Genomic DNA, 10133 nt, shown 5'->3' on the forward strand with positions numbered 1-10133 from the left:
CTTCCATAGCATTCTGTTGAGATTCAAGCTCGATGTCAGTGTGAGCCAGCTATGCTATGTGCTGGCATGTTAGGTAGGAACAGGTGTGAGACATAAATGATCGCGTGTCCAGCTGGTCATAGTGTGTGGACATTAGCTAGGTTTAGATGAGTGTGGACACAACTCATAGTGTGTTGTGTGGATTATGGCATTATGCATTGTGTGAGAGTGGAGATGGCTTCCCTCTATGGTTAGGGTTTGCAATATACATTAGGGTTTGCTCCTGTGTGTGTGTCTCCTCACCCTCTACCGTTCTTTCAACATGGTATCAGAGCCTTGTGCTGTTTATTAGGGTTTATGAGTGAGTGAAGAGAAGAGGAAGAAGAAGCTGTGAAGAGAAGCTATGAAGCTTGCCATTGGAGCTGTGAAGCTTGGAGCACACCAAATACTATCAGATCTGAGAGCTTGGCCTACCGGGTAAGGTCTTCTAAACATCCTTGAGTGGATTGCAGGTGATACAGGCAAAAACAAAGCAATTTAGAGCAACTCAAAGCAAAGCAAAATTCTGGTTTTTTGGAAGCTTTCCATTAAAGCTTGGCAACATTGATGTATGGTGGAAATACATGTGAATATGGCAAAACAAACATGTATCTGACAATGAGAGATGTATTGGCAACTCCTATGCAAGCCCTACTATGATTTTGGAGCAATTTGAATGCATTTAAATGTGTGAAAAATTCTAGTTTTTGAGCTCTCACAAAACAGAGAAAAGGAGGTGAAGATTTGATGCATTTGGAGCATATTTTTGGTAAAAATCAAAGCATTGATGGGTCACACACTTGCCTAGGTGTGTTGGGCACTTAGTTCTATCATCAATTAATACTTAAAACACTCCCAAACCCTCCTACAGCAGGCGGCGCAGCCAGCACAGAGAAAACAGAGCAGAATTTGACATTTTTGAAGCGAGGAGATCCAATTCTCATTGGTTGCTTGATACATTTCACAATTGCTTTAGCAATTGGTTGCTACACACATTAGAGAAGAGGGATATGTGATTGGATTGATGAATTATGCCTAATTGAGCTGGGAATGAGCTGATTAAACAGGCTGTCCCCACTGGTTGCAGAGAAACAGAGCAATTTTAACTGAGCAATTAATCTTTGGTCTTATACAATTGGACAAATTCCTCTTACATGGAGTTAATGGACACTATTTCTAAGCTATTTAATGCATGGTTGCTCAATTTGGACAAATATTGAAGAAATTAGAGCCATTTTACTACTGGTTTTTCTGGTTTTTCTGATTTTTCCCAAAACAGAGAAAGGGGTTTTCAAAAATTGATATGTACACATGTCAGATTGTGTTGATACTCTACATTGAGGTTGTTTAGGTGTCAATGCAAGTTGACCATACTTGATTGCACCACTACATTGTGATTTGGAGCCTTGGAAGGCGCATCAAAACAGGGTATCTCGGACTGCGTGAGCCAGTTCATCTTGGATGCATACAGGTTGATTTTCTACATCAAATTTGAAGATTGGTGGTTACTTTGGAGTATCTGGAACACTCATTGGAGTGTGGTTGAGCTGAGGAAGGCTCAATTATAGATTTGGACGAGTGCGGAAGGTGCACATTGAGTAAACATGTCGGATAATCCAGTACAGATTGTTGGTGAAAAGCTAGATAGAAAGAACTTCCAGGCATGGAAGTACATGATAAAGAGTTTCTTGAAGAAAAAAGGTTTTTGGAATCTCATTACAGGTGCTGAGCCAGAGCCTGAGCTACCTCGACAACCTACACAGCAGCAGCTTATTGCTCATAAGCAATGGTCAGAGAGAGCATTCAAAGTGCTGCATTATCTGTCTATATGTATTTCTGATGCTATGCTCATACACATATAGGATGCTGAGAATCCCAAAGATGCATGGGATACTTTGGTCAAGATGTTTGATACAGACACGAGTGCTCGCAAGTCTCATTTGTTGCGGCAGCAGATACATAATGTGAAAAGGAATAAAAGGAGCATACATGATTATGTGCAAGAAATCAAGAAGTTTGCAGATGCATTGGCCACAATAAATGCCCCCATGCTTGATGATGATTTGGTGGATATTACCTTGCGTGGTCTTAGCAAGGAATATAAATCTTTTGATACATCTATCTCAGTGAGGAGCACAGGTTTACCAGACTTTGATGAGTTGGTTTCCCTCTTGCTGGTGGAGGAAATCAAACTCAGTGATTCATTTTCTGGATGCATCTACTAGCCATGATGATAATGGCAGAAATCAGGCTTTCTACTCACAGAGAGGCTTTAGAGGCAGGGGGAGATTCGCATCACGTGGACGTGGTGGTAATGGTCGTGGATGGCAGGACAGGTCATCACACAACAGAATTTTCAGCCTTCATATGGTGCTCGAGGTGGTTGTGGATATGCACCCCCAAGAGGCAGAGGTAATCCTCGAGGTTGAGGACGTTGGCAAGGCCAACAAACATCTATGCAAGATGTTGAATGCCATTATTGCGGGGAATATGGTCATATGGCGAGAGATTGTTTCCGCAAACAGAATGATTTGAGAGGGGGTAGAGCACAACATGGTGGTCATTATGGTGGAAATTATGCACAACATGGTGGTGGAAACTATGCATCAAGAAGTAATGATGGCACAACAAATCATTTGTTTGCCATGAAGCATGTTGTTGGATCAATGATGACAAATGCTGAGAATGATGATACATGGTATATGGACTCAGGAGCATCAAACCATATGACATGTCATGGTGAATGGTTTGAGCATATGAAGCCTATGGATGTGAAAGGCTATGTGGAAACAGGTGATGATACCCAGCATGTCATTACACATGTTAGAAGTGTACCATTGGTCATGCACAATGGTCAAACAAAGTCTATGTCTGATGTATTGTACGTGCCTTCTATCACAAAGAGCTTGGCCTCAGTTGATCAAATGGTGGAACAGGGATTACAGGTTCGTTTCAACGAGCATGGTTGCTTCGTTGAAGGACTTCAAACATGGATGTAGAGTCATTGGCTAAAGGAAAGAAAGAAGGCAGATTGTTTAAGCTGGATGCTAGAATTCCTGAGCTAAAATCAGCCATGTTCTCTAAAAGCAAGAATGTGGTACAGGACATTGATATGTGGCATAAGAGGATTGGACATGTCAATATATAGAGATTAAAGAACATGCAGACAAGATGCATTGTCAGTGGATTGCCTAGATTTAAATATGATGGGAATATGCATGTTTGTGAAGCCTGTCAGTTTGCAAAGCAGGCAAGGTTGAGATTTCCTAGAGAAGGAAATATGAGTAGCAGGCCACTTGAGATAGTACACAGTGATGTATGAAGTCCTGCACAAAACCCATCTATCAAAGGCAGTTTATACTATGTGACATTCATAGATGATTTCAGCAGGATGACATGGATATACTTTCTCAGAGAGAAGAGTGAAGTCTTGGAAAAGTTTATGGATTTCAAAGCTTTTGTAGAAAAGCAATATGGCTATTGGATGAAATGTTTGAGAACAGATGGAGGTGGTGAATACAAAAGCTTTTGAGCATTTCTTGAGGAAGCATGGAATAAGAAGACAATTGACTTGCAGGTATACACCTCAGTAGAATGGTGTGGCTGAGAGAAAGAATAGAGTCATATGTGAAGTGGCTAGGGCGATGCTCAATGAAAAGAGCATGCCAGATTACTATTGGGCAGAAGCATGTGCTACTGTAGTGTATATATTGAACAAAACACCTACAGTAGCCATTCATGGAAGCACGCCAGAGATGCAGCTTACAGGTTACAGGCCAGATATTGGACACCTCAAAGTATTTGGATGCATAGCTTATGTACATGTGCCTGATGAAAGAAGAAGGAAGTTGGATCCTAAGGCAGAGAAATGAGTATTTGTTGGATATGCACAGGATCAAAAGGCATACAAATGTTATAATCCACAAACTAGACAAGTGGTCATCTCACGAGATGTGGTGTTTGATGAGCTTCCTAGTTGGTACAAAGCAAAAGATGAGGGTGTCATTGAGTCACTTGAGGCAGATGTGCCTGTGAACTTGCCACAAGCAAGTTCTAGTTCTACTACTATGTCTGGGCCAGCAGCAGCAGGCAGAAGCTGAGAGTAGCAGTGTACATCCATGGTCAGGACGTTTGAGGCATGAGAGTGTGAGAACTGGGAGTAGTGCTATGGATAAAAGAAAGAAGAAGGTCGAAGGAATTGGAATCACAAGTTATGAGTCATCTAGTTCAGAGAGTTTGGATGAGGAGCTTGGCATACCTATTTTACGCACACTTGGTGCTAGGTAGGATAGATATGTGCAACCACATGCAAGAGTTACAGGTGTACAGAGTGACCTGCATGCATTGCGGAGATCCCAGAGAGTCAGATATCCAGTTGACAGATTGACATATCGAGATTTTGCTATGCACTATGCATATATGACATCTATGGTGAAGCATGTGGAACCTACTGAGGCGGTCCGGGGCGGGCAACAAGAAGAGCGGCCTCTAAGCACTCCTCAAGGCTCCCGTGTTGCTCAATGAGCTTGGGGCACAATGCAACACAAACATAAGAACCCCAAAACCACACACCCAACAAGAAAAGGGGCACCACCTAGTTATGTGTGTGAACTAGGACACCAAAGATCTTTCCTTGTAGCCAATCAATACAAGCTAACCATATACATCAATCAAAAGACACACACACTCTCAACAAACACTCATAACATATGGTATTATGTGTGGAGGAGACTAGCATAACACAAATATATGCACACCAAACATTGGAGAAGAACTTAGAGAGACACTATAAGCTTGATTTTGTTATCGGAATACACATGGTCTTAAGGTTACGGGAGCCCTCTCACCATACAACCCTCTTACCATAGAATGAAAGGCAACAAATCAAAAACAAGCCCTCAAGCCGCCAAGCATAAAACCACGCCACAAAATACAAGGATTGAATTTACCTTAAATCAAACATCGAACCGCTTTGCTAAATCAACTTTGGAGATGTAGGAGTCCAAGATGTTGTACACAATTGCACCCAAACTACTAATCTTATTTATGCACAAAGGTAAGATACAATTATGATAGGGAGTAAGGCATCACCCAAGCCCTCACAATGACATAACTAGCTTCAAGCTTCTCTATGCAATCAAAGATATTGATGTATAGAGAGAGCTCACAAGTTCACTATCTCCTTACACACTAGAGTTGGGAATGGTGTACAATGTGTGTAATCTCTCTCGCTTATGAAGAAATAAATAAATATATATATTTAGGTTTTGTAATACACACACCTAATGAAGTATTTACATATTTGAGAAAATAGAGACCCCCATATTTAGGCCCTTCTATGAAATGAAATATTTACACAAAATGGGCCGTAATAATTTTATTTATTTTGATGAGCAGCTAGCAAAACCCCTTTTTTTAATAATATAAAATATATAGAAGATATGGGTAAAGTCCCTAACGCACACACGCCTATTTACAGTGAAAAGGTATTTATAACAGAGAGTTTATGTGATTTTCCTTGGCCGAGGTAGCTCCTTGTGGTAATGTGGATAGCCGAAAAAACGGCTATCATTTAGCCCTCCCCCTAGATGATGGTATATTTATGTACCATCATAATGTAGGCCTTCTAAAGCAAGTGGTGTAATGTGGTTCTCTTGTCCATCTTTCTTTTGTTCCTTGTGTTTTGCACCACATCCATCACTCAAACCACATAACTTACATGCCCTTTTATCTCCTTTTTGTGGTTGCTTTTGTAAGTCTGTCGGTACAATGCGACTCAAGTATGGCTTGAGTCTGTAGCCATTAACCCTCTTAGAATGTTCTTTGCCATCCAAATCCATGAGCTGATAATAGCTAGAGTTGAAAACCTTCTTGACAATGTATGGTCCCTGCCATCTAGTTTCAAACTTGGCATCAAACCGATTATCAAGTCGATTGTCATACCTTAGCACAAGATCTCCTTGTCTTTCAAAGTTGCATTGAACTTCTTTGCTGCTTGCATGGCTTTTCTTCTATAACACTCGTATGCAGCTTCTCTTTTCCACTCTAGCTCAACTAAAGTGAGAAGTTGATCTACCCATGCATCTTGATCTCCTAGTCCACCTTTTCCATGTAGCCGCATTGTTGGAATGTTGAGCTCAATAGGCTGCAATGCTTCTTGACCATAAACCAAGTGAAAGGGCGTAAACCCCATTGCTTCTCGGTAGGTAGTCCGGTATGCCCATAGTGCTCCATCAAGGAACTCATCCCAAAGCTTTGTCTTGTTCTCCACCATCTTCCTTATGATTCCTGCAATGACACCGTTAGCCTTCTCTACTAACCCATTTGATTGGGGGTAGTAGGGTGTGCTATGACAATGTGAAATATGAAGCTCTTCACAAACTTCGGTGAGAAAACCTTTTCTAAAACCTGGACCATTGTCACAAACAATCTCCAAGGGTGTGCCAAATCTGCAACATATATGAGTATAAACAAATCTGCTTACAGTCTTTCCATTCACCCTTGCCACACTTTGAGCCTCCACCCACCTAGTCATGTAGTCTATGGCCACTAAGATGTACAATTTTCCATTTTTAGTTCTAGGTAGTGGACCCATAGCATCAATGCCCCATTTTTCAAATGGACCACTTGCAATGACTAATTGGCGTGGACCATGTAGCAACCTCTTATTACCATTGACTTGGCAATTATGACAGCTCCTACACCAATGTTGGACATCCACATGTAAGCTTGGCCAAACATACCCAGCAAGCAAAATCTTTTTCACAGTTAGTTCTTGAGCAAAATGGCCACCACATGCTTCTTCATGCAAACCCTCTAAAATGGCTGGAATCTCCTTGGTTGTTGGTACTCTTCTGCACACTTGATCTTTTCCTCTTTGGTAGAGGGCACCTTCTAAGAACAAGAAAGAACTTGCCCTCTTCATGAGCCTCCTCTTTTGTTCCTTTGTGAAGTCTTGTGGGAATTCACCTTCCAAGATGTAGCTCACTATGGGAGCCAGTGCCTCCATTCCTTGGTACCGTGGTTGCTTAATAGCCGCTGCAGCCAAGACTACTACTTGCATTTCCTTCTTAACACATGCAACAGCTTGTTGTGCAAGTAGATCAGCATCCTCATTTTGTTTCCTAGGAATATGATACAATTGCACCTCCTCAAATTGATTAAACAGCCTACGGATAGCATGAACCTTTTGCCTTAATCTCTCATTCTTGCATGTCCAAATGCCTAAAATTTACAATAAGAAGTGCATCCCCTTTTACCAGGAGACGTTGTATCCCTTGATTGATGCACACCTTCAAGCCATGAAGTAGTATGTCATACTCTGCTTCATTGTTGCTAGTAGAACTTGGCAAGTTGACCTTCTCCTTCATAACCACCTCTCCATTTGGGTTGAGCAGCACCAGCCCTCCCCCTGCTTTACTTGTGGCTTTTCTAAAAGCTCCATCAAAGAACAAGGTGAATGCATTAGGTATAGTTTTGGGTGGTGGCAATGGTAGGGTCTTTACTTCAGGCACCTTAATCTCCTTTTTCATGCACTCTATAAGTGAGAATCCCTGCCAATTGTGCACGCACACTATCTTCTACCTTGAAAGAGTATTGGAATTCTTGCAATTCCATAACCCACTTTGTGATTCTAGCACTGATAGTCATTTGAGAAGACACCCAAGGAAACAAATTTTCTGTAGTGAGAATTACAAAAGGTTTTGGTAACAAGTAGGATCTAAATTTTCTCACCGCAAAGATGAGAGCAAGCATCATGAGTTCCGCTTCTGTGTAGCCTTTCTCCAAGACATTCATGACCCTACTAACAAAGTAGATGGGCCGCATCCTAGTACTGTGGGGATCTTGCTGTAACAAAACTGCACCCACTGTTTCCTTTCCAACACTAGAGCTAACAAAGAAAGTGTACTCCCAACAAGGAGGCATGAGTGTTGGTAGCTCTGACAAAATGACTTTAATGTTACAAAAGTACTCCTCAAGCTCATCAGACCATGCAAACTCTACTTGTTGAGTCAATTTTTGCAAGGGGTGAAGTAACTCTGAGGCTAAGTGAATGAAGCGTGACATGTACTTCACCTTTTGAATGAATGAGATGGCCTCCTTGAGACTCTTTGGAGATGGTAGGTCGATAAGAGCCTTTGCCTTTGTAGGATCCACCTCAATGCCTTTGGAAGAAACCTTATGACCCAGCAAGATTACTTCATCCTCACCAATATGACATTTGTCGGGATTGAGTTGGCCCCCCATGTCGTAGAGTTTCTTCAAGCCTTCTTCCACCCTTTGCACATGCAATGACTTAGAGCTATAGATGCAAAAATCATCTATGAACACTCTAATGGATTTCCCAAAGAATGCTTGAAACACCATGTTCATGAAGCGTTGAAATGTCGCTGGAGCATTGGTTAAACCAAACAGCATGACTCTGAAAGCATAACAACCCCAAGGAGTGATGAAGGTTGTTTTCAATTGATCCTCCAATGCAATCCCAATTTGAAAGTAACCCGAGTAGCCATCACATATTGTATACTTCTCATGACCTGCTACCTCATTTAGGATCTCATCTTGAAATGGGAGAGGAAAGTGGTCCCTTTTTGTCGCCTCATTGAGTGGACGATAGTCCACACACACCCTCCATTTGCCGTTCTTCTTGGGAGTGACCACGACGGGAGAGACCCACTCTGAATTTTCTACAGGATATATGAATCCCGCTGCTAGAAGCTTCCTCACCTCTTTGAGTAGTGCTTGCTCCTTGATGACTCCTAGTCTTCGTAGCTTTTGTGCCTTAGGTTTGGCTTCTGGCTTTAGCTCGATCTTGTGTTGAATGGCCTCTACGCCACGCACATCTGTGTAATCTTTAGCAAAAAACCTGGGAAATTTCCTTAGTACACATTTAAACTCCTCTCCTTCCTCCGATGTAAGCGTTTTTGAGAGCATAGCATCAAACATTTCTTCATCATGCACAATTTGGTCTTCTTGAGAGCCTACCTCCTCCAAACCTTGACAGGGTGTCTCTTTGTCTTTTGCTCGGAATCTTACCCCCATGACTTCAATGGAAGACTCCTCATCCATAGTGCTACTGCTGCTTTCTTCCTCTGAGGCGTCATCGGTCCAATCCTCCTCTGTTTCGCCTTGAGAAGATTCTTCATTTATCTCCTCTTGTCGCTGCTCCTTCATGTCAAAGATAATCTTCTTACGATTTTCATTCCTGCAAATTAACTTTCCATTTTCCCAATCCTGCAAAGCTCGCATTCTCATTAGCCATGGTCTACCTAGGATAAATGGATAACCACTTCCCTTGGTAGACATAACATAAAAATCAACAACCTTCTTAATGCCAAAAACTTCCACAGAAACATTCTTACAAATCCCAAGACACTTTGCTTTGCTATTGTTTGCCATTTTCACCTTAATTTCAGGTGTTTCATGAATATGCATGCCTAGTTTTTGCATAAGGTCCTCTGTCATGATGCAAATTTGTGCACCCCCATCTACTAGACCCTTCTTAACTAGCCTTCCCTTGATGTAGCAATCTAATATAGGTGTAATGTCCTCATCCATCTCGGCTTGTGAAATTTTTACGACAGGCACATTCTCTTTTGTTTTTCTCCTAGTGCTCACGGCCTTTGTTAATTCCCTCCTAGCTTGTGGACATAAGGCTAGAAATTGAGGCCACGAGATATCAGGACCCTTACCTCTCATGTCTTCCAAAAGGTTATATGGAGCCATACCATGTCCAAGGGGAAAATCTTGGAGGTTTATACGACGTCGTCTCCTCTTGACTTCCTTGTTTTCCTTCACTTTCTTTCCTCGTCCATGGTCACTTTGTGATGCCACACCCTCCTTTTCCTTCTCTTTTCCACGCCCTCGTTTGACACCATTTGCTTCAATGTCTACCTCCTTGGCCTTTGTTACCTCTACCACATGTACATTTGGGTCCGGCAAGGGTGGCATTCCTTCCACTCCTCGTGGAGGTGGTCTTGTTGCATTGGGCCTCTGCAAAATCATCGGTTGTTGTTGACTAGTGCCTTCACCTGCATTCATCACTGGATAATTCATGTTAGGCTTCCCTGGCTCCCCACGAGGCCAAGGACAATTATACATCCCATGCCCTGACT

Source organism: Cibotium barometz, chromosome 46 (assembly GCF_041138505.1).
Source record: "Cibotium barometz isolate CiBa-2024 chromosome 46, ASM4113850v1, whole genome shotgun sequence".
NCBI lineage: Eukaryota > Viridiplantae > Streptophyta > Polypodiopsida > Cyatheales > Cibotiaceae > Cibotium > Cibotium barometz.